Source organism: Magallana gigas, chromosome 8, assembly GCF_963853765.1.
Source record: "Magallana gigas chromosome 8, xbMagGiga1.1, whole genome shotgun sequence".
Taxonomy (NCBI): Eukaryota; Metazoa; Mollusca; class Bivalvia; order Ostreida; family Ostreidae; genus Magallana; species Magallana gigas.
This window is the reverse complement of record NC_088860.1, coordinates 4,826,003-4,849,829: the sequence shown is the minus strand read 5'-3', so window position 1 is coordinate 4,849,829 and position 23,827 is coordinate 4,826,003. Positions and strand designations below refer to the sequence as shown.

The 23,827-nt window shown below is 37.5% G+C and overlaps 1 long non-coding RNA gene across 1 annotated transcript; it reads left to right on the top strand.

Moving 5' to 3' along the window:
- The first annotated feature begins 662 nt into the window (after positions 1–662).
- LOC117689787 (uncharacterized) lies at positions 663–23,827 on the top strand. Its single transcript, XR_004601983.2, has 4 exons — positions 663–791; positions 985–1,212; positions 8,780–8,990; positions 23,330–23,827. It is a non-coding gene; the product is annotated as an uncharacterized lncRNA (long non-coding RNA).

The following is a 23,827-nucleotide window of genomic DNA, read 5'->3' as shown; positions in this document are numbered from 1 at the left end:
ATAATACAAGAAGGTTGCTAACTTCGTCTGCGAGCCGAGAGGCACTGCCGATGAATATTTGTTGAAATGTACCATCAAACTACATCTACCAGTAAAAACCGTGACCTCATGTCGTAGCCCGATAATTCCCTTCACTGAATATCTGCATGCCATGCCCGTGTAAATACATTTATTAGGTAAATAGGACAATTTTCACCGACAAGTTGCAAGTTTTGAACCGATTCATCTAGAACAGGTTTTATCGCAAGGAAGATAACTCCGAGAGATTTATGAAATTGCATGGCAAACTCGAAAAAAGTACAATTCATAAAAAGTATGAATTCTAATCATGCCGCAAAAACTTTTTAATCGTCTTGGGAACTGAAAAATCTAAAAGAAGGCACTCATACTGAGTATTACAGTGGAAGACTTAAAAGAGAAAATAAAAAAATTATGTTACGAGTTATCTTCATTGCGATAAACCCTTACTTCCGTTGGTTCTAGATGGACGAAGTTAGCAACCTTCTTGTATTATATATGTAGAGGGTCTGATTTTTTAATAATATTTGTTTTATGTAATTTGGGGCAATGAATGTATAAATTAGATTAGAAATATGTCATAAAAGGATAATTTAATAAAAATAAATAAATAATAAAGTCCCGGGGTCTGTAATCTTGGGGGGGGGGGGGGGTTCGATCCTGTCCTCAAGCACTTGTGGTAGATATCCACAACTGTTTGACATAACCACCATGACGTGTAAAGAACTTAAGTGACGTCACATGCGGGGATCGTCTAGAACCCCAAGCGCCTTGTGAGTATATAATCCACGAATTCATGATATCATGTAGTGATAGTTGAAATCTTTAAAAAGTATTAACATACATGCAACAGAAGGAAGTTTAGATGGTGAATGGTTCCATCCAGTCACACGATTTTTAAGCTTTATACTCGATCTTTGTCCATTTCTTTATCGCCTAGTTTAAGTTGTTGTCTTGTTTTACCAGGCGACTACCGACAGACCCACTGCGAGCTAAACTCTGCCAACTGTGTACCGTGTGAGGACCGCCTGCCAAGCTGTATCAACCTTCCGGACAACAACAACCCGTACCCCGGGAAACTGGACTCGGAGTACTACATCAAGTGTTACCGCAACCGAACCGTGTCCGTGGAGGCCTGTCAGGTGTCCAAATACAACCCGGCCACGCGCCAGTGCTCGGAGAACGTGTCACCAGGTAGGTTAACTGAGACATCGCAACTTCTAGGCCCCTCCGGGAGAGCTCGGAAAAACACATCGTATGTATTGACACCCCTTTTTAGCTCACCTCACCTGATCACATTTTGTCTATCGTCCGTCTGTCCGTCCGTCCGTCCGTCCGTCTGACCGTCTGTCCGTAAACTATTCACATTTTCAACATCTTCTCAAGAACTACTGGGCCAATTTCAACCAAACTTAGCACAAATTATCCTTAGGCAAAGGGGATTCAAAGTTGTGAAAATTAAGGGCCACACCCGTTTTCAAGGGGAGATAATTAGAAATTAATGAAAAATTTCGAGGGTAGGATGGGGCCACAATGGGGGTCGAAGTTTTACGTAGGAAAATATCTATAGAGTAAATATTTAAAAATATTCTTCTCAGAACCTAATCAGCCAGGAAAGCTGAAACTTGTGTGAAAGCATCCTCAGGTAGTGTAGATTCCAAGTTGAGAAAATCATGACCCCTGGGGGTAAGGTGGGGCCACAATGGGGGGGGGGTCGAAGTTTTACATAGGAATATATAGAGGAAATCTTTAAAAATCTTCTTCTCAGAAACTAATCGGCCAGGAAAGCTGAAACTTGTGTGAAAGCATTCTCAGGTAGTGTAGATTCCAAGTTGTGAAAATCGTGACCCCTGGGGGTAGGGTGGAGCCACCATAGGTGGTTGAAGTTTTACATAGGAATATATAGAGTAAATCTTTTAAAATCTTCTTCTCAAAAACTCATCAGCCAGGAAAGCTGAAACTTGTGTGAAAGCATCCTCAGGTAGTGAAGATTCAAAGTTGTGAAAATCATGACCCCTGGTGGTAAGGTGGGGCCACAATGGGAGTCAAAGTTTTACATTGGAATATATAGAGTAAATCTTTAAAAATCTTCTTCTCAGAAACTATTCAGCCAGGAAAGCTGAAACTTGTGTGGAAGCATCCTCAGGTAGTGTAGATTCCAAGTTGTGAAAATCGTGACCCCTGGGGGTAGGGTGGAGCCACCATAGGTGGTTGAAGTTTTACATAGGAATATATAGAGTAAATCTTTTAAAATCTTCTTCTCAAAAACTCATCAGCCAGGAAAGCTGAAACTTGTGTGAAAGCATCCTCAGGAAGTGTAGATTCCAAGTTATGAAAATCATGACCCCGAGGGTAGGGTGGGGCCACAATGGGGGGGGGGGTCGAAGTTTTACATAGGAATATATATAGTAAATCTTTAAAAATCTTCTTCTCAGAAACTAATCAGACAGGAAAGCTTAAACTTGTATTGAAGTATCCTCAGGTAGTGTAGATTCAAAGTTGTGAAATTCATGGTCCCTGGGGGTAGGGTGGGGCCACATTGGGGGGGGGGGGGTGTTAAAGTTTTACATAGGAATATATAGAGTAAATCTTTAAAAATCTTTTTCTCAGAAACTAATCAGCCAGATGATTCTTTATAATTAGCTCACCTGAGCTGAAAGCTCAAGTGAGCTATTCTGATCACATTTTGTCTGTCGTCCGTCTGTCCGTCTGTCTGTCTGTCCGAAATTTTTTCACATTTTCAACATCTTCTCAAGAATTACTGGGCCAATTCCAACCAAACTTGGCACAAATCATCCTTATGCAAAGGGGATTCAAAGTGATGAAAATTAAGGGCCACACTCGTTTTCAAGGGGAGATAATTAGAAATTAATGAAAAATTTCGAGAAATTTTCAAAAATCTACTTCTCAAGAACTAGAAAGCCAGGAAAGCTAAAACTTGTGTGGAAGCATCCTCAGGTAGTGTAGATTCAAAGTTGAGAAAATCATGACCCCTGGGGGTAAGGTGGGGCCACAATGGGGGGGGGGGTCGAAGTTTTACATAGGAATATATAGAGGAAATCTTTAAAAATCTTCTTCTCAGAAACTAATCGGCCAGGAAAGCTGAAACTTGTGTGAAAGCATCCTCAGGTAGTGTAGATTCCAAGTTGTGAAAATCGTGACCCTTGGGGGTAGGGTGGAGCCACCATAGGTGGTTGAAGTTTTACATAGGAATATATAGAGTAAATCTTTTAAAATCTTCTCAAAAACTCATCAGCCAGGAAAGCTGAAACTTGTGTGAAAGCATCCTCAGGTAGTGAAGATTCAAAGTTGTGAAAATCATGACCCCTGGTGGTAAGGTGGGGCCACAATGGGAGTCAAAGTTTTACATAGGAATATATAGAGTAAATCTTTAAAAATCTTCTTCTCAGAAACTATTCAGCCAGGAAAGCTGAAACTTGTGTGGAAGCATCCTCAGGTAGTGTAGATTCCAAGTTGTGAAAATCGTGACCCCTGGGGGTAGGGTGGAGCCACCATAGGTGGTTGAAGTTTTACAAAGGAATATATAGAGTAAATCTTTTAAAATCTTCTTCTCAAAAACTCATCAGCCAGGAAAGCTGAAACTTGTGTGAAAGCATCCTCAGGAAGTGTAGATTCCAAGTTATGAAAATCATGACCCCGAGGGTAGGGTGGGGCCACAATGGGGGGGGGGGGGGTCGAAGTTTTACATAGGAATATATATAGTAAATCTTTAAAAATCTTCTTCTCAGAAACTAATCAGACAGGAAAGCTTAAACTTGTATGGAAGTATCCTCAGGTAGTGTAGATTCAAAGTTGTGAAATTCATGGTCCCTGGGGGTAGGGTGGGGCCACATTGGGGGGGGTGTTAAAGTTTTACATAGGAATATATAGAGTAAATCTTTAAAAATCTTTTTCTCAGAAACTAATCAGCCAGATGATTCTTTATAATTAGCTCACCTGAGCTGAAAGCTCAAGTGAGCTATTCTGATCACATTTTGTCTGTCGTCCGTCTGTCCGTCTGTCTGTCTGTCCGAAAACTTTTCACATTTTCAACATCTTCTCAAGAATTACTGGGCCAATTCCAACCAAACTTGGCACAAATCATCCTTATGCAAAGGGGATTCAAAGTGATGAAAATTAAGGGCCACACTCGTTTTCAAGGGGAGATAATTAGAAATTAATGAAAAATTTCGAGAAATTTTCAAAAATCTACTTCTCAAGAACTAGAAAGCCAGGAAAGCTAAAACTTGTGTGGAAGCATCCTCAGGTAGTGTAGATTCAAAGTTGTGAAATTCATTACCCCCGGGGGTAGGGTGGGGCCACAATGGGGGGGAAGGGGGTCAAACTTTTACATAGGAATATATAGAGTAAATCTTTAAAAATCTTCTTCTCAGAAACTAATCAGCCAGGGAAGCTGAAACTTGTGTGGAAGCATCCTCAGGTAGTGTAGATTCAAAGTTGTGAAATTCATGATCCCCGGGGGTAGGGTTGGGCCACAATGGGGTGGTCGAAGTTTTACAAAGGAATATATAGAGTTAATATTTGAAAATCTTCTTCTCAGAAACTAATCAGCCAGGGAAGCTGAAACTTGTGTGGAAGCATCCTCAGGTAGTGTAGATTCAAAGTTGTGAAAATCATGATCCCTGGGGCTAGGGTGGGGCACAATGGAGGGTCGAAGTTTTACATAGGAATATATAGAGTAAATCTTTAAAATTCTTCTTCTCAGAAACTAATCAGCCAGGAAAGCTGAAACTTGTGTGGAAGCATCCTCAGGCAGTGTAGATTCAAAGTTGTGAAAATCATGATCCCTGAGGGTAGGGTGGGGCCACATTGGGGGGGGGGGGGGTGTAAAAGTTTTACATAGGAATATATAGAGTAAATCTTTGAAAATCTTCTTCTCAGAAACTAATCAGCCAGGAAAGTTGAAACTCGTGTGGAAGCATCCTCAGGTAGTGTAAATTCAAAGTTATGAAAAGCATGACCCCTAGGGGTAGGGTGGGGCCACAATGGGGTGGTCGGTCGAAGTTTTACATAGGAATATATAGAGTAAATCTTTGAAAATCTTCTTCTCAGAAACTAATCAGCCAGGAAAGCTGATACTCGTGTGGAAGCATCCTCAGGCAGTGTAGATTCAAAGTTGTGAAATTCATGATCCCTGGGGGTAGGGTGGGGCACAATGGGGGGTCGAAGTTTTACATAGGAATATATAGAGTAAATCTTTAAAAATCTTCTTCTCAGAAATTAATCAGACAGGAAAGGTGAAACTTATGTGGAAGCATCCTCAGGTAGTGCAGATTCAAAGTTGTGAAAATCATTATCCCTGAGGGTAGGGTGGGGCACAATGGAGGGTCGAAATTTTACATAGGAATATATAGAGTAAATCTTTAAAATTCTTCTTCTCAGAAACTAATCAGCCAGGAAAGCTGAAACTTGTGTGGAAGCATCCTCAGGCAGTGTAGATTCAAAGTTGTGAAAATCATGATCCCTGGGGGTAGGGTGAGGCCACATTGGGAGGGGGGGGGGTTGTGTTAAAGTTTTACATAGAAATATATAGAGTAAATCTTTGAAATCTTCTTCTCAGAAACTAATCAGCCAGGAAAGCTGAAACTTGTGTGGAAGCATCCTCAGGTAATGTAGATTCAAAGTTGGGAAAATCATGACCCCCCAGGGTTAGGGTGGGGCCACAATGGGGGGGTCGAAGTTTTACATAGGAATATATAAAGTAAATCTTTGAAAATCTTCTTCTCAGAAACTAATCAGCCAGGAAAGCTGAAACTCGTGTGGAAGCATTCTCAGGCAGTGTAGATTCAAAGTTGTGAAATTCATGATCCCTGGGGGTAGGGTGGGGCACAATGGGGGGTCGAAGTTTTACATAGAAATATATAGAGTAAATATTTTAAAATCTTCTTCTCAGAAACTAATCAGCCAGGAAAACTGAAACTTGTGTTGAAGTATCCTCAGGTAGTGTAGATTCAAAGTTGTGAAAACATGATCCCTGGGGGTAGGGTGAGGCCACATTTGGGGGGCAGTTAAAGTTTTACAAAGGAATATATAGAGTGATCTTTTAAAATCTTCTTCTCAGAAACTAATCAGCCAAATGATTCTTTATAATTGTTGAGACTTTGGCTCCAGGACAATTATTCGGCCTCACAAAAAGGTTCAGAGTTTGATGTAGCTATATATCCCATATATAAACAATTGTAAAGGATCTTTTTGAGAACTGCAATACTCAACATGTGATATGACTATAAAATCATCCTGTTAGAAAAGGGACTAATGATTATAAACATAAGAATATCCAGGGGGAAAATGGATTTTTACAGGATCTACATGTATTATTGTACATTGTCCAGATTGTATGTATTATGACTTCATTAAGCTGATTTTATCATACCCATTGTTCCTCAGGTGAGCGATGTGGCCCATGGGCCTCTTGTTGTTAATACTTTGGCTCCAGGACAATTCTTCGGCCTCACAAGAATGTTCAGAGTTTGATGTAGGTTTGTATCCCATATATAAACAATTATTAAGGATCTTTTTGAGAACTGCAATACTCATCATGTGATATGACTATAAAATCATCCTGTTAGAAAAGGGACTAATGATTATAAACATAAGAATATCCAGGGGGAAAATGGATTTTATTTATACAGGATCTACATGTATTATTGTACATTGTCCAGATTGTTTGTATTATGACTCCATTAAGCTGATTTTATCATACCTATTGTTCCTCAGGTGAGCGATGTGGCCCATGGGCCTCTTATTATAAATATAATATCAATATGAAAATTGATATATACTACCACAGAGACACACAGGGCTGTCTAGCTAATATTTTGATGAGAAGGGACTCAATTTTGTATAAAAAATCAAACATCCGGTAATACTAATATAGCCGATGTGTTTTTCCGAGCTCTGCCGGAAAGACCCGAGAAGCTGCGAATGGTTACTTGAGTAGTCATCTTTTTATAACTGAGTTATCTCTACACAAAAGGTATGTGTAAAAAATGGCTAACAAAACTCATCTTGGAGATACGGTTTAAGACCCACATTCAGCTGCTTCAGGATGATTTTTTTACATCATGAAGTTTAAAGATTAAATGCCTTAAGGCCAAAAAAAATTAATCATTAGTTTCTCGGGCCAAAATTTTGAAAATTTTGATGAGGCAGGCAGGTTTAATTTTTTTTTCTTTAGACAAAATTTACAATGACTGTGACCCATATTATATGATTTATTTGTGTACTCATCAGCAGATATTCATCAAGCTCATACATTGGCAAAGTTTAAACATTTGTTTTAATTTGTTCTTTTTAGTTTAAACTGTTCTGTTTCCTTTTATAAGGTTGAGTTTTTGCAGATGAACAAACAAGACAAATGGTTTATGCCCCTGTTTTATTTTGCGGCCCATCTTTCCCCTCCACAGTAAAAACAGAAGTCTAAACTGAAATAGGGGACTTCTTATGGCATTTTACTAGTTGAATTTGCCATATAAAAATTTATCAAATAAAGCATTCATTTGGGGGTGTTTTCTTATCAATCTTCAGTGCCTTGGGGACAGAAATCAAGTAAAAGTAAATAAGTCATCATAAACTTCTCAAACAATACAAGTGTCCTTTATTCCTGTTTCTATGCAATATCACAGAGGCTTCAATTTCTGAAGATAACAATTTCAGTGGTTGTGTTAACAGGGACCAACCCAGAGCAAACTTAGTTTAGGGAGATTTCACTTCTGAAGTTCTCCCTCACAGAAAAATTGGGAGAAATTTGAGAAATCAGGTAGACTTCCATTCTTTGACAATGGCATAATGCTAATGATAATACATTTATACCGGTACACAGATTCAACCTTAATTTGAATTTGATTAGAAGCAAGTCAATTAAAACAACTCCTAAAAAAATTAAAATCTTATCCAATTTTTAAAATTTAATTTATTATGTGTATTCATACATTTTGTAGCTGAAATGTTTCGTAATTGTGTTGGCTAAATGACAAATAAAATCAGTCTATGTGTTTAAGTGTATTTTGGAGGTATGAGTCCAACCCTTTGACCCAATTACAACCGTCATATAGTTGGTTGTACATAATTTTGTAGTTAAAGATAACTGTAGACAAACGGTTTCATGATTATTTTAGCACTAACTTGGCAGAGTTATTAATTAATTACAAGTTACCAACTAATTGCAATATCAGTACCTAAAGTTATAAACATCGGTTGTAATTTTCAGTGCACAGTATGTGGTTGCATCAATCGTATTTATAACCTATGAAGATAAGACAGTCGCTAGTTATTAATCACAACACGGGTTAACTTAGGCTATGAAAATGTCTTTTGAATTAGATGATTATCATTTTATTGCATTTGGAGTGAACTTTGAATTCACTATCGTGAACTCAGAATACAGAGCAACTTCAGCCTCTCTTTCTGAGGAAATTCTGGCGAAGTTACCGACCACAAAGCGAGTAATTATATCTATATAAAGTTGTATTTAGCCCAGGTAGCCCCCTAGGTTGGTCACTGGGTAGATGTTTCAGATAAAATAACGTTTTTCACTGACAGAGACATCTGACAAGCATTTGTTCTGAGCGTTTGTTTACATAGATTCTATAATAGAGAAAACCGATAATAAGATATAAAAAATCCGGAAAAATGACGATAAAAAAGTTTGATGCGGCGATGATTATACTGATGCGGCGGTGCCTGAGAAACAAATCATTAATTTTTTTTTTGGCCTAAAACGTTTGTCCTTATTTTTCAGTGGTTTTGGGGAAATTTTGCCGAGACAACCCGACGTCCATCATTCGTGATCCTGAGAACTGTGGGAGGTACTATAACTGCAGCGACCCCTCCACCGTCCAGGGTCTGAACAAGCCCTACCTCAGAGAATGCACCTACCCCAAGCTGTTCACCTCCCCCACTGTTCATGATGGTAGACTGCGCCAAGCGGCAGAAGATACCCATGTCTCCATGTGAGTAGGCTCTCTGAATTCATAACCATTGTAAAAAAAAAATCTCATACTACAAAGTGAATCAAATAAGTAAACAAGTTGCTGTCCTTTAAAAAAAGGACTACAATACGTGGACCATTTGCATGTGTTTCCAACGAAAACGTGAAAGCCTTAAGATTATTAGAGATTCCACCGACTCTAGCCCTCTGCTTTTAACCACTAAATTTGTACGTTGTAATACGTATACATGTATGTATAGCCCTGACTTTTTATCTCAGAATTTAAAGGGTTCATACTTCTAAAATAATTATGATCTATCTATGAATGAAGTTTGCATGTATAGTATCAGGCATTCGGTGAATTCTACTACATGTATTTGCGCACACATTACGATTCGCACTTCTTTGTTAACTATGCAGTGACAGCTTTGTGTAAATTAAAAATTTCATATTTTGATGCATTTTTCTTGAGATTTAAACTTTTATACAGTTACGTAATTATTCAATCATACTTAAATGCTTAAAAAATTAATCGGGAAGTTCTCTAGCCTCGCCTACTATAAAAGTAAATTTAAGTTACATTTGTATTCAGAAAACAACAAAACATTGCAAATTATGCTAGTTGATGCATGTTGTAGTTTCGGCATAACATTAACTTATTTCATAATACTGATAGTTCATATCACATGCCAATCATTTCTTTAAAAGGAATACTTTGTTTCTGTACTGTTTACCGACAATTTTACAATTACAGCGCCTTTGAACTTATGTGTGCATATGGCACGGAATCCCGATCCCGTTTCAGATAAACGTGTGCTGGCCTGGTTCCCTGAGCTACCCATTACGCACAGGAACCAGGCTAGCTCATGCGCAGGCTGAATTTTCCCCATAGCATCCGGTTTAACCTGCAGGAGGATAAAACGTACGCTCAACTAGGACCCCAGGTCACCTGCTTATTCACAACTACCAAATCTGTGCACTCCGCTACAAAATGTAGTGCATTCAACCGCAAAGTGAAAGTAGAATAGCTAGTAACACCACTTAGCCTTTAGAAATGATATACAACAGGCAGAAATGTATTTAAAAAAAAAAAAGAATACCCCTCTAAGTATTGAAAATACACTATAGAGGATAAAAAATTCAACATTCACTATTATTTGAAAGATATATGATATACGTTATATTGACATAAGGTGACCCGTGCCCCCCTAAGGATATAAAAGTTAAATGTAACACAAAATCCTCCTCATTAAAATATCAAAGTACTTCACGTTCTTACTCTGTATACGTAGGTGTAGCCTGTAGAAAGATGTAGTCCCCCCCCCCCGCCACCCACCCATAGACTTTTTACTGATACTTTAATATAATGGTAAAATGATTTGATAATAAATTACATTAGATGACCTCTGGTTTCCGTAATGGATGCATGCCAAAACAGTTTTGTATAAAAAAAAATATCTGACATTTTCGAGCCCGTTAGTGATGAGAACTGTGTGATATTTTTTTTTTCATACAGAGCTGTTTTCGGCATACATCGTACTTACATGTAAAACACTGCTACTGAATTTCATTGTTGATTTACTTGAGACAGTCTGATTTTGAAGGATATCAGTACTGTAACCACGAGTAACGGTCTTATTTTAAGAAGCTCACTAATATCGGACTGTACATGTAAAATTTTAGACTGCTGGAACAAAGGAATGACATCAAATTTGTGTTCTAACTAAAGATACATCATACAACAAAGGCAACCTTATAAACTTAATGCTCTAGCTAACATCTCTTTATTGTCATTACGAAGTAGGTGCTCCCCTGTCTACAGGTGTTGCATGAAGGTTGGAGTTCACAACTTCCCTCCCCCCGCTCCACCTTCCACTTCCCTGGACTGGATTTTCACTCATCAAATTAAAAAAAAATATTTAAATAGCTAAAATAAACATAGTAAATACGGACCTATTGTGAATTGCATCTGAGAAATAAATGAAGACGAGCAAATCGTCACCCCTTTATCCTCCCCCCCCCCCCCAACATCCTTTGACGACAACAAATAAGGAATAAATGTGATTGAAATGTGTAGCGTTTTTGCTTATTTATAAAATCAAAGTCTGAACTTTTGTGTTCAGTAGATAAGAGTATAATTTTTCACACACCACATTTTCAACCTGTTGTCTCCTTATAAGTTATGCAATCTCTGGTCTCCCCAATGATGTACAATATATGGTGAACTCTGGTTTACGTATTTTTTATCATCTTTATGTGACACCTGTTCCCTCTAACAATTATGTTCTTCCTAATAAACACTATTAATATAGTGCATGATTTTCGTCTTGTAAAATGACATAAGATAATCTCTGGTATCCGTATTGATTTTCAAAATATTACATTGATTTAGAAGCTAAGGTGACCTCTGGTCTCCCAATAGACATTGGTTTCTTTACAGTGCATAAATTCTGCATGGTAATTCTCCATCTTGTAAAAGAAGGTGGCATCTGGTCTTTGTTTTGATAAACATTTACAACAAAAGTTTTAAGTTTAAAGGTGACCTCTCATCTCCTTATTGATAATTCATTAAATTTTATCCCTAGACTCTCTACCGTGGATTACTTTGGTCTCTCTACAGTGGATTACTTTGGTATCTCCACCTTGTAAAATGAAATAAGGTGACCTCTGATCTCCTTAATAAACAAAATTATTACGACACATATCCAAGACCTAAAACGAACTCTGGTTTACCTACAATAGATGATATTTTATGATTCATCTTGTAGAATAACATAATCGGATCTCTGATCACCGTTTTGATTTACAGAGTTAATAATTACTACATCAATTTAGATCATAAGGTGACCTATGTTCTCCTTTTGGATATTCCACTTAAGGTGACCCTTGGGTCCCCTACAGTAGATGACTTTTTTGAATCTCCATCTTGTAAAATGACATTAAGTCACCTCTGGTCTCCGTTATTAGTTAACAAAAATATAAAGACATAGATCGATTACCAAAGGTGACCTTTGGTTTTCCTACAGTGGATGGCTTGTTGGGAATCTCCATCTTGTAAAATGGCATTAGCTGACCTCTGGTTCACGTATTGATCTTTGAATTAAATCTAAACCTTTTTGAAGCTAAGATGACTCTGGTCTCCTTGTGCATATTTTTACTTCAGGTGACCCCTGATCTCCCTACCATGGCTGAATACCTATCATGTAAATGACATAAGGTGACATCTGGTCTCCCTATAGATAAGGAAAATAATCCTTTAATTGATAGGGGACATGAACTGACCTCTGGTCTTCTTATGGGTGTTTCTGTAAATGACATACGTTGACATCTGGACTTCATGTCATTTTAAGAAAATTAAAACTACATTGTCTTTAGACCCAGGTTGACGTCTGGTAGCCTTTTAGATATTCACTGAGGGTGATCCCTGGTCTTCCCACTGTAGATGGTTTTGGTAAATCTTTACCTTGTATATTGATATTTTGTTAAACCTCAGGTCTCCATATTGAATCAAAGAATTGCAACGTCAATCTAAAACTATTGGTGACCTCAGGTCCCCTTATCGATTTTTTACTTAAGGTGACCCCTGGTCACCCTACCGTGAATAACCTTAGTGAATCTCCATCTTGTAAAATCATCAAAGAATGGATGAAGACTGATTAATCTCCATCTGCCGACCTCCAGTGTCCGTATTGACTTACAAAATCACTACGACATTTGTGTAGGAAATACATGTAAGGAGGTGACTTCTCTTTCTCTCATGATATTTCAATTACTACAGTGGATGACCGGTAGCTCTCAAACCTGTAAATTGACATGAGGGGACCCCTGGTCACCCTACAGTGGATGACCGGTCACTCTCTATCGTGTAAAATGACATAAGGTTCACAAAATCATCACGACATTTGTGCGTGAAATACATATAAGAAGGCGACTTCTCTTTCTCTCATGATATTTATGTTAAGATGACCCCTGGTAACCCTACATTGGATGACCAGTAACTATCAATCCTGTAAAATGACATAAGGTGACCCCTGGTCACCGTACAATGGATGACCAATGACTCTATAGTGTAAAATGACATAAGGTGACCCGTGGTCACCCTTCAGTGGATGACTCTCTATCCTGTAAAATGACATAAGGTGACCCCTGGTCACCCTACAGTAAATGACCAGTGACTCTCTATACTGTAAAATGACATAAGGGGACCCCTAGTCACCCTACAGTGGATGACCAGTCACTCTCCATAGTGTAAAATGACATAAGGTGACCCCTGGGCACCCCTCAGTGGATGACTGATGACTCTCTATCCTGTAAAACGACATTAGTTGACCCCTGGTCACCCGACAGTAAATGACCGGTGACTGTCTATATTGTAAAATGACATAAGGTGACCCCTTGTCAACCTACAGTGGATGACCGGTCACTCTCCATAGTGTAAAGTGACATAAGGTGACCCCTGGGCACCCTACACTAATGACTGGTGACTCTCTATTCTGTAAAATGACATTAGGTAATCCATGGTCTCCGTATTGATATAAAGAATTAATACAACAGTGATTAAAAAAACTTAGGTTACCTCTGGTCCCCTTAGGCATATTTCAATTAAGGTGACCCCTGGTCTCCTTACGTTGGATGGCTTAGGTAAATCTTCACGTTGTATATTGAAATATTTGTTAAATCTGGTCTCTGTGATGACTCAAAGAATTACAACATCAATCTAAAAACATTGATGACGTCACTTATTCATTTTTCACTTAAAGTGACCTGTGGTTATCCTACAGTGAATAACCTTAGTGAATCTTCATCTTGTAAAATGATCTGATGAGGTAACACCAGGTAGTCAAAGAATGGATGAAGACTGATTAATCTCCATCTGCAAAATGCATCAGCCAACTTCCAGTTTCCGTATATATTGATTTACAAAATCATCACGACATTTGCGTTGTAAATACATGTAAGGAGGTGACTTCTCTTTCTCTCATGATATTTCACTTAAGGTGACCCCTGGGCACCCTACAATGGATGACCGGTCACTCTCCATCGTGTAAAATAACATAAGGTCCACATAATCATAACGACATTTGTGTGGGAAATACATATCAGGAGGTGACTTCTCTTTTTCTCATGATATTTCTGTTAAGATGACCCCTGGTCACCCTACAGTGGGTGACCGGTAACTCCTTATCATGTAAAATGACATAAGGTGAACCCTAGTCACCCTACAGTGGATGAACGGTAACTCTCCACTGTGCAAAATGACATAAGGTAACCTGTGGACACCCTTCAATGGATGACTGGTGACTCTCCATTCTGTAAAATTACATAAAGTGACCCCCTAGTCACCCTACAGTAAATTACCGGTGACTCTTTATATTGTAAAATGACATAAGGGGACCCCTATTCACCCTACAGTGGATGACCGGTCCCTCTCCACCGTGTAAAATGACATAAGTTTCGCATAATCATAACGACCCCTGGTCACCCTACTGTGGAAGACCGGTAACTCTCCATTGTGCAAAATGACATAAGGTGACCCGTGGACACCTTTCAGTGGATGACTGGTGACTCTCCATCCTGTAAAGTGACATAATGTAACCCCTTGTCACCCTAGAGTAGATGACCGGTGACTCTCACCTTATGTCATGTAACATGATGGAGAGTAACCAGTAATCAACAGTAGGGTGCTCACATGTCACCTTATATTATTTTGGAGAGTCAGGGTGGCCAGGGGTCCCCGTATATCATTTTACACGACGGAGAGTCACCGATCATCCACTGTAGAATGATCAGGGGTCACCTTATATCATTTTACACGATGGAGAGTCACCGGTAATCCACTTAAGGGTGATCAGGGTTTCCCGAATATAATTTTACATAATGGAGGGTCACTGGTCATCCACTGTAGGATGACCAGGGGTCACCCTATGTCATTTTACACTATAGAGAGCAATCGGTCATCCACTGTAGGATGACCAGGGGTCACCTTATGTCATTTTACACTTTAGAGAGTGACCGATCATCCTCTTTAGGGTGACCAGGGGACCACTTATTTCATTTTTAACTATGGAGAGTCACCGGTCATCCTCTGTAAGGTGACCAGGGGTCACCTTATATCCTTTAACACGATGTAGAGTCCCCGGTCATCCACTACAGAGTTACTAGGGGTCCCCGTATGTCATTTACACGGTTGAGAGTCACTGGTCATCCACTGTAGGGTGACCAGGGGTCACCTTATGTCATTTTACACAATGCACAGTCACCGGTCATCCTCTGTAGGGTGACCAGGGGTCCCCGTATGTCATTTTACATGATGGAGACTCACCAATCATCCACTGAAGGGTGGTCACCCTACAGTGGTTGACCGATGAGTAACTTAAAATGATAAAATAAGGTGACCTGTGGGCACCCTGCAGCGGATAACTGGTGACTCTCTATCCTGTTATATGACATACGGTAACCCGAGATCTCCGTATTGATATAAAGAATTAATACAACAGTGATAAAAAAAACTTAGGTTACCTCTGGTCCCCCTAGGCATATTTCAATTATTCATCGTGTAAAATGACATACGGGGACCCCTGGTCACCCTACAGTGGTTGACCGGTGACTCTCCATTGTGTAAAATAATATAAGGTGACCTGTGGGCACCCTGCAGTGGATAACTGGAGACTCTCCATTCTGTTATATGACATAAGGTGACCCGAGATCTCCGTATTGATGTAAAGAATTAATACAAAAGTGATAAAAAACTTAGGTTACCTCTGGTCCCCCTAGGCATATTTCAATTATTCATTGTGTAAAATGACATACGGGGACCCCTGGTCACCCTACAGTGGTTGACCAGTGAGTGACTCTCCATTGTGTAAAATGATATAAGGTGACCTGTGGGCACCTGTAGTGGATAACTGGTGACTCTCCATCCTGTTATATGACATAAGGTGACCAGAGAATCCATATTGATGTAAAGAATTAATACAACAGTGATAGAAAAAGCTTACGTTACCTCTGGTCCCCCTAGGCATATTTCAATTATTCATCGTGTAAAATGACATACGGGGACTCCTGGTCACCTTACAGTGGTTGATCAGTGACTCTCCATTGTGTAAAATGGTATAAGGTGACATGTGGCACCCTGCAGCGGATAACTGGTGACTCTCTATCCTGTTATATGACATAAGGTAACCCAAGATCTCCGTATTGATATACAGAATTAATACAACAGTGATAAAAAAAACTTAGGTTACCTTTGGTCTCCCTAGGCATATTTCAATTATTCATCGTGTAAAATGACATACGGGGACCCCTTGTCACCTTACAGTGGTTGACCGGTGACTCTCCATTGTGTAAAATAATATAAGGTTACCTGTGGGCACCCTGCAGTGGATAACTGGTGACTCTCCATCCTGTTATATGACATAAGGTGACCCGAGATCTCCATATTGATATAAAGAATTAATACAACAGTGATAGAAAAAGCTTACGTTACCTCTGGTCCCCCTAGGCATATTTCAATTATTCATCGTGTAAAATGACATACGGGGACCCCTGGTCACCTTACAGTGGTTGATCAGTGACTCTCCATTGTGTAAAATGGTATAAGGTGACATGTGGCACCCTGCAGCGGATAACTGGTGACTCTCTATCCTGTTATATGACATAAGGTAACCCGAGATCTCCGTATTGATATACAGAATTAATACAACAGTGATAAAAAAACTTAGGTTACCTTTGGTCTCCCTAGGCATATTTCAATTATTCATCGTGTAAAATGACATACGGGGACCCCTTGTCACCTTACAGTGGTTGACCGGTGACTCTCCATTGTGTAAAATAATATAAGGTTACCTGTGGGCACCCTGCAGTGGATAACTGGTGACTCTCCATCCTGTTATATGACATAAGGTGACCCGAGGTCTCCGTATTGATATAAAGAATTAATACAACAGTGATAAAAAACTTAGGTTACCTCTGGTCCCCCTAGGCATACATGTATTTCAATTATTCATTGTGTAAAATGACATAAGGGAACCCCTGGTCACCCTACAGTGGTTGACCGGTGAGTGACTCTCCATTGTGTAAAATGATATAAAGTGACCTGTGGGCACCTGTAGTGGATAACTGGAGAATCTCTATACTGTTATATGACATAAGGTGACCCGAGATCTCCATATTGATATAAAGAATTAATACAACAGTGATAGAAAAAACTTACGTAACCTCTGGTCCCTCTAGGCATATTTCAATTATTCATCGTGTAAAATGACATACGGGGACTCCTAGTCACCTACAGTGGTTGACCGGTGAGTGACTCTCCATTGTGTAAAATGATATAAAGTGACCTGTGGGCACCTGTAGTGGATAACTGGTGACTCTCCATCCTGTTATATGACTTAAGGTGACCCGAGGTCTCCGTATTGATATAAAGAATTAATACAACAGTGATAAAAAAAAACTTAGGTTACCTCTGGTCCCCTAGGCATATTTCAATTAAAGGGGCATGGTCACGATTTTGGTCAAATTCTATTTTTCTATTTTTTCTATTTTTATTATTTAGAATGCTTAAGACATGCATTTCCAATGATCAAATGAAATTTGAGTCATTGTGGAGTTAAAAGCAAGATACAGAGCTAAGAATTCTTTGTAATGTAAACAACGCTCGTGCCCTGTTTTTGTTTACATAGGTTCAATATACGAGTAAAAAAATTGTAAACCTGATTTGTCTATCTTTTAATTTATTTTAAGCATAAATAAACAGTTTCTAACGTTTAACACATTCATTTGAGGTCTTAAATTCGAATTTTCACTTTAACATTTAAAATATAATCAAACGCTTTGTTTACTTTGCAAAGAAGTTCAAGCTCTGTAACTTGCTCACAATTCAACAAATTACACTCAAATTTCGGTTGCATATTAAGAATGCCTTACTGAAGCATTGTAATTATTAAAATAGGAAAAGTGATTTTGACCAAAATCGTGACCATGAACCTATAAGGTAACCTCTGGCTTTGGTAAATCTTCACCTTGTATCTTAAATTATTTATTAAATCTGGTCTCAATATTGACTCAAAGAATTACAACATCAATCTAAAACCATTGGTGACGTCACTTAATTTTTTTTTACCTTAGGTGACCTATGGTTATCCTACAGTGAATAACCTTAGTGAATCTCCATCTTGTAAAATAATCTGAGGTAACACCAGGTAGTCAATGAATGGATGAAGACTGATTAATCTCCAATTTGCAAAATGCATCAAATGACCGGTGACTCCCCATACTATAAAATGACATAATGTGACCTCTTGTTTCCTATAAATAAAATTTATTACTCCATTGATATCAGACCCACGTTGACCTCTAGTCTCCCTGTGAATGTAATTTTATCTTAAGCCTTCTCACAGTGATTGACGTTTGGTGAATATCCATCTTCAAAACTACATTAAGGTGACCTTTGGTCTCTCTATAGATTCACAAAGTATTACTTCATTGATCTAGGACCTAAGATGGCCTTTGGTGTAATTTTGAAAAGTTTACTTAAAGTGACCCATACTCTTTAGACTAACAAAATTATTTTATTGGTTAAAGACCTAAGGTTACCTCTTGTCTCCTAATGGACATTCCACTTAAGAGGACCCCTGTCTTCCTACAGTGGCTGAATTATGTTGAAGCTCTCCACCTAGTAAAATCTTGTAAAATGACATAAGATGAACTCTGATCTCCCTATAGGTGAACATCTTTTTTATTTGATTGATTTAATACCAAAGGCGACCTCTAGGCTCCTTACAGTGGCTGACTTCTGGTGAACCTCCATCTCCAAAAATGACAAAATGTGATCCCTAGTCTTCCTAAAAATTATAACAACATTGATAAAGGACCTATAGTGACCTCTGGTCTTCCTTTGGATAATCTTTTTAAAGTGACCCCTGAATTCTCAACAGTGGATGCCTTCTGGTGCAGCCTCCTTTACACATTTTCTTAAAAATAGAATTGGGTGGTGAACGTTAAAGCATCAGATCTACCTTAAATATTATAAATTATGTTTTAATCTATAAACTTTTATTTGGTCAAGAAAAATTCCATATATATAACCTGGTATATATATATATATATATATATATATATATATATATATATATATATATATATATATATATATATATATATATATATATATATATATATATATATATAATGGTCACGACCATCGAGCCTCCTTAATATGTGACCGCCGGTCTCCCTATAGATTAACGAAAAATTATTACTTCAGTGATCTAGGACCAAAGATGAACTCTGGTGTCATTATAAATGGTTCACTTTAGATTAAGAAAATTATTTAATTGGTTACCTAAGGTAACCTCTGTTCTCTTTATTGGTGTTCGAAGTAAATTGACCACCTAATGTTTCTTTACAAGTTAATATCTGGATGTGTCAGTCTTAGGATAAAATCGACTCTGGATTTACTTTTTTCTAATACTCAGACTGGTTTTATACAGGCTTGATACATTGGTGAAAATACACGATTTATTTATGATCTTATGTCTTATACAGAAGTCAAGAATATCCCTGGATTACTCATGCTTATTGACTTTGAAAAAGCCTTCGATTCAATTTCATGGTCATTCATTTATAAGGTGTTACTTTTTTTGGATTTGGAATTCATATCATCAAATGGGTAGAAATTCTCAATACAAATTTTAAAGCGGCTGTTCTCCAAAGCGGCTTTCTGTCGCCACAGTTTGAAATACAGCGAGGATGTCGTCAGGGTGACCCTGTAGCCCCATATCTTTTCATTATTTGTACTAATTAAACAAAATAAAGATATTAGAGGCATTTTTGTGTATGATAGAGAACATAAAATATCCCAGTATGCAGATGATACATGCCTCATCCTTGACGGTTCTGCTTCATCTTTATTTAATGCTCTCGAAACTTTAGAATTATTTTCAAAAATATCGGGGTTGAAAGTTAATAGCTCAAAAACAAAAATTATATGGTTTGGTTCAAAAAAATTTTCATCTTAAGTCTTTCATCACTCTAGATGGAAATTAGATTGGGGAGCCACTGAATTTGTATTATTAGGTATTCATTTTTCTGTTGACTTGGAACAAATTCCTGAATTAAATCATAATATTCAAATTCCGAAAATCTCTGCACTCATCCAACAATGGGAAAGGCGAATTCTTACTCCCATAGGAAGACTTACTGTACTTAAAAGTCTTATTATTCCAAAAATAAACCATTTACTTATTTCATTACCAAATCCAAGAATAGAAACAATTAATTTTTTGAACAATGGTTTTTTTAGATTTATTTGGAAATCGAAGTGTGATAAAATTAAACGCTCAGTCGTGACACAAAATCTCTTTGCAGGAGGTCTGTATGGTGAACTTGAATAATTTTATAATTTTATAACTTCTTTAAAGTGTTCTTGGATACAAAGACTAGTGCAGGGGGGACAATCTTGGTTGAGTATTTTTAAAGCAGTGTTTGAAGATATTGTGTCTGGATTTTTGGATTTTGGTGATGCTTTTATTGAAAATCTTTTGAACAACTGTACCAACACTTTTTGGAGAAATGTTCTGAAGTCATGGCTTATTGTATTGAATACACATTTTAACCAAAGTCAAATTTCAAATGCTTACATAACATATGCTTCAGTTTGGTTTAATTCTAAAATTAAGGTGGATAAAAAGCCTGTGTTTTATTAAGAATGGTACAGAAGAGGTGTAAAAAATTGTGAAAGACTTTTTATATGAAAATGGATCATTTCTATCAAAATCTGATTTTGAAAAGAAATTCAATTTTGAAATATGTTTTATGCAATACAACAGTATGATCAGTGCTGTAGCAAAGTTTGTAAAAAGTTCAAAGTGCTGTAAGGAAACCTACAGCAATATTATTGGTCCTTTTGTTCCTTATCATTGTACTGAAATTCTTTTATACAAGAAATGTACCAAGCATATTCACAAACTAATTAATAAGAGGGAATTCCACTATTGTACAAAGAGGATATCAAAGTTCTGTAAGGAAACCTACAGCAATATTATTGGTCCTTTTGTTCCTTATCATTGTACTGAAATTCTTTTATACAAGAAATGTACCAAGCATATTCACAAACTAATTAATAAGAGGGAATTCCACTATTGTACAAAGAGGATATCAAAGTTCTGTAAGGAAACCTACAGCAATATTATAAGTCCTTTTGTTCCTTATCATTGTGCTGAAATTCTTTAATGCAAGAAATGTACCAAGCATATTTACAGACTAATTAATAAGAGGGAAATCCACTATTGTACAAAGAGGATATCCTGAATTAATTTTACAGGATGTGTTTAAAATATGTTTCAAGGTCACAAAAGACTCTTCTATACAATGGTTATAATATAGAACATTACATAGACTTCTTCCAGTTAAAGCTTACTTGAAAAAAGCTAAATTAGTTGATAATGACACTTGTACTTTCTGCAAGAGTGAAGTTGAAACCATTGAACATATTTTCACATCTTGTCCTACTGTACTTGCTATCTGGAATAGTTTGAGTATGCATATTTACAATACTGTCTCAAAGAGAGTTGGTTTTAATGTAATCAATATATTATTCGGAGAGGCTCCTCTCTCAAAGTCAAATTTAGTCATTAACTTTCTAATTTTATTTACCAAACAGTATATTTTTCAATGTCTTTGTAATAAAAAAAACCCAAACATTGCTGGACAAATGTGTCATTTACATTTTAGATATGAAATTGAAAGTTGTCTAGCAATTAGAAATTCTTCTTTTTACAAACATATTACAATATGGTCTGAATGGGAAAATCTGTAATATTTAATATATACAAGATCTAGAGCAGAAGTTATAGTTTTTTTTTCCTGATTGTATCAACTTTATAGCATAATTACTTATGATCTCTGGTGTGTTTGTGTATGTATGAATTTGAAAAAATGTAATTACAAAAAATGCAAATTAAAAAAAAGGTGACCACTAGTCTCCCTACAGTTGCTTCTGGTGAATTAATCTCCATCTTCAAAAATGCATAACGGTCAGACCTCTGGTCTCCTTTTGGATATTTCACTTAATGTGATCAATGGTCTCCCTATATAGATTAATAAGGATATTATTTCATTGATTTAGGACCTTAGGTGACCTTAGGTGACCTTAGGTCTCCTTATTGAAGTTCCACTTAAGGTTAAGGTACATGTAGTCTCCTAAAGTGGCGAACTTTTAGTGATTATCAATCTTCAAAAATGGCATTAGGTGAACTTCGTCTTCCAGTATATTACCAAAATTATAACAACACTTGATTCAGGACCTAAGGTGATCTCTATTGATATCGTATTTATAATGATCCCTTGTTTCTCTACAGTGAATGGCTTCTGATGAATCTGTATCCTTAAAAATCTATAAAGGTGACCTTAGGCACGTAGCATCGTTTTTGAAAGTGGGGGGGGGGGGGGGGCAGACTCATCCAAAAAATCTTAAAAATCTTGACAAGCAAAAAAAAAAAAAAAAAAAGTTCCCCAAAGTCTTCAAAATCCGAACCGTGGGGGACGGGGGGGGGGTGCTGGCTTCCTATATAACTTCAATTTCACTCCTCATTTCTTTATTTTCATATCAATTTTTTGTGGTGGGGGGCTAATGCTACGTGCCTGAACCTCTAATTTTCCTATAGATTAATAGAATCCATAGGTCCTAATATAATATGACCTCTAGTCATATTATGAATATTTCACTTAAAGTGACACCTGCTCTATTAATTACCAAAATTATTTTTCTCTCTTCATATTTAGGACTTAAGGTAACCTCTGGTCTCAAACGAACATTCTACTTAATTTAACCCCCGGTCTCTCTAATATGACTTACTTCCAGTAAATATTAATCTTGTAAAATGTCATAAGATAACCGGATGACATCCCCCCATTGATATTACACATTAGGTTACCCCTGGTCTCCCTACAGTGGATCACATCACTTCTGATGAATCTCAATATTGTAAAACTGCCACTAGGCAGCTGTTAGGTGACTTTTGTTTCCGTATTGATTAACAAAATGATTACGACATTGTTTTAGAACGTAAGGTGACCTGTGGTCTCCCTATGGATATAGAAAAAAAGAAAGTAGATTTACATTCTTATCTTTACTTGTAAAAGAGTTCCATAAGTGCTCATTAATACACTCATATTTTGGAGAACTATTTTTGGGTGACCCAAGGTCCTAGTTGAGCGTACGTTTTATCCTTCTGCGTTTAACCTCGCTTATATATTTTCTGCGTGGACCTCAGGGTCCACGCAATTAGTGTATCTGCTAAATTTTACAAAATAACTAAGTGAATCAAACGATTTAATGTTTTGTTTTAATTTCTGTTTTAGGCGAGTACGTAGAAAATCAGTGTTTTGGAACAAACTGTGAGCCTTGTGAAAGTAAATTCCCATCATGCATTGGAAAACCGGACGGAAGTAATGTATTCCCGCCAAAGAAAACACCGGATATTACATCGTCTGCTATCGTCAAAGAACAGTACCAATCGTATCTTGCAATCAAGGAGTTTACAGTCATAGTGTGCGCGCATGCGTGAGTGATCCTAAACCCGCGATCGCGTAGTCTTGTCTGACTGTTTTAAGACTGGGAGAGAATATGAACATTTGTAAATACTTTGTTAGAGTATGTGTTAGATTCTATTCATTGTGAGATGAAGGTCCGTTACATTGTTTATATTGCTGAATCTGCTACAAACCACGAATTGGATGGAACGAGAAAGAATATCTAAATTTTATTTATGAACTCTGCGAATGTACTCGGAGACGTTGGCAATTGGTTTGTAATGCTCAGTTCGTGTGCACTCTTGCGGAATTAAACACGTAATGATA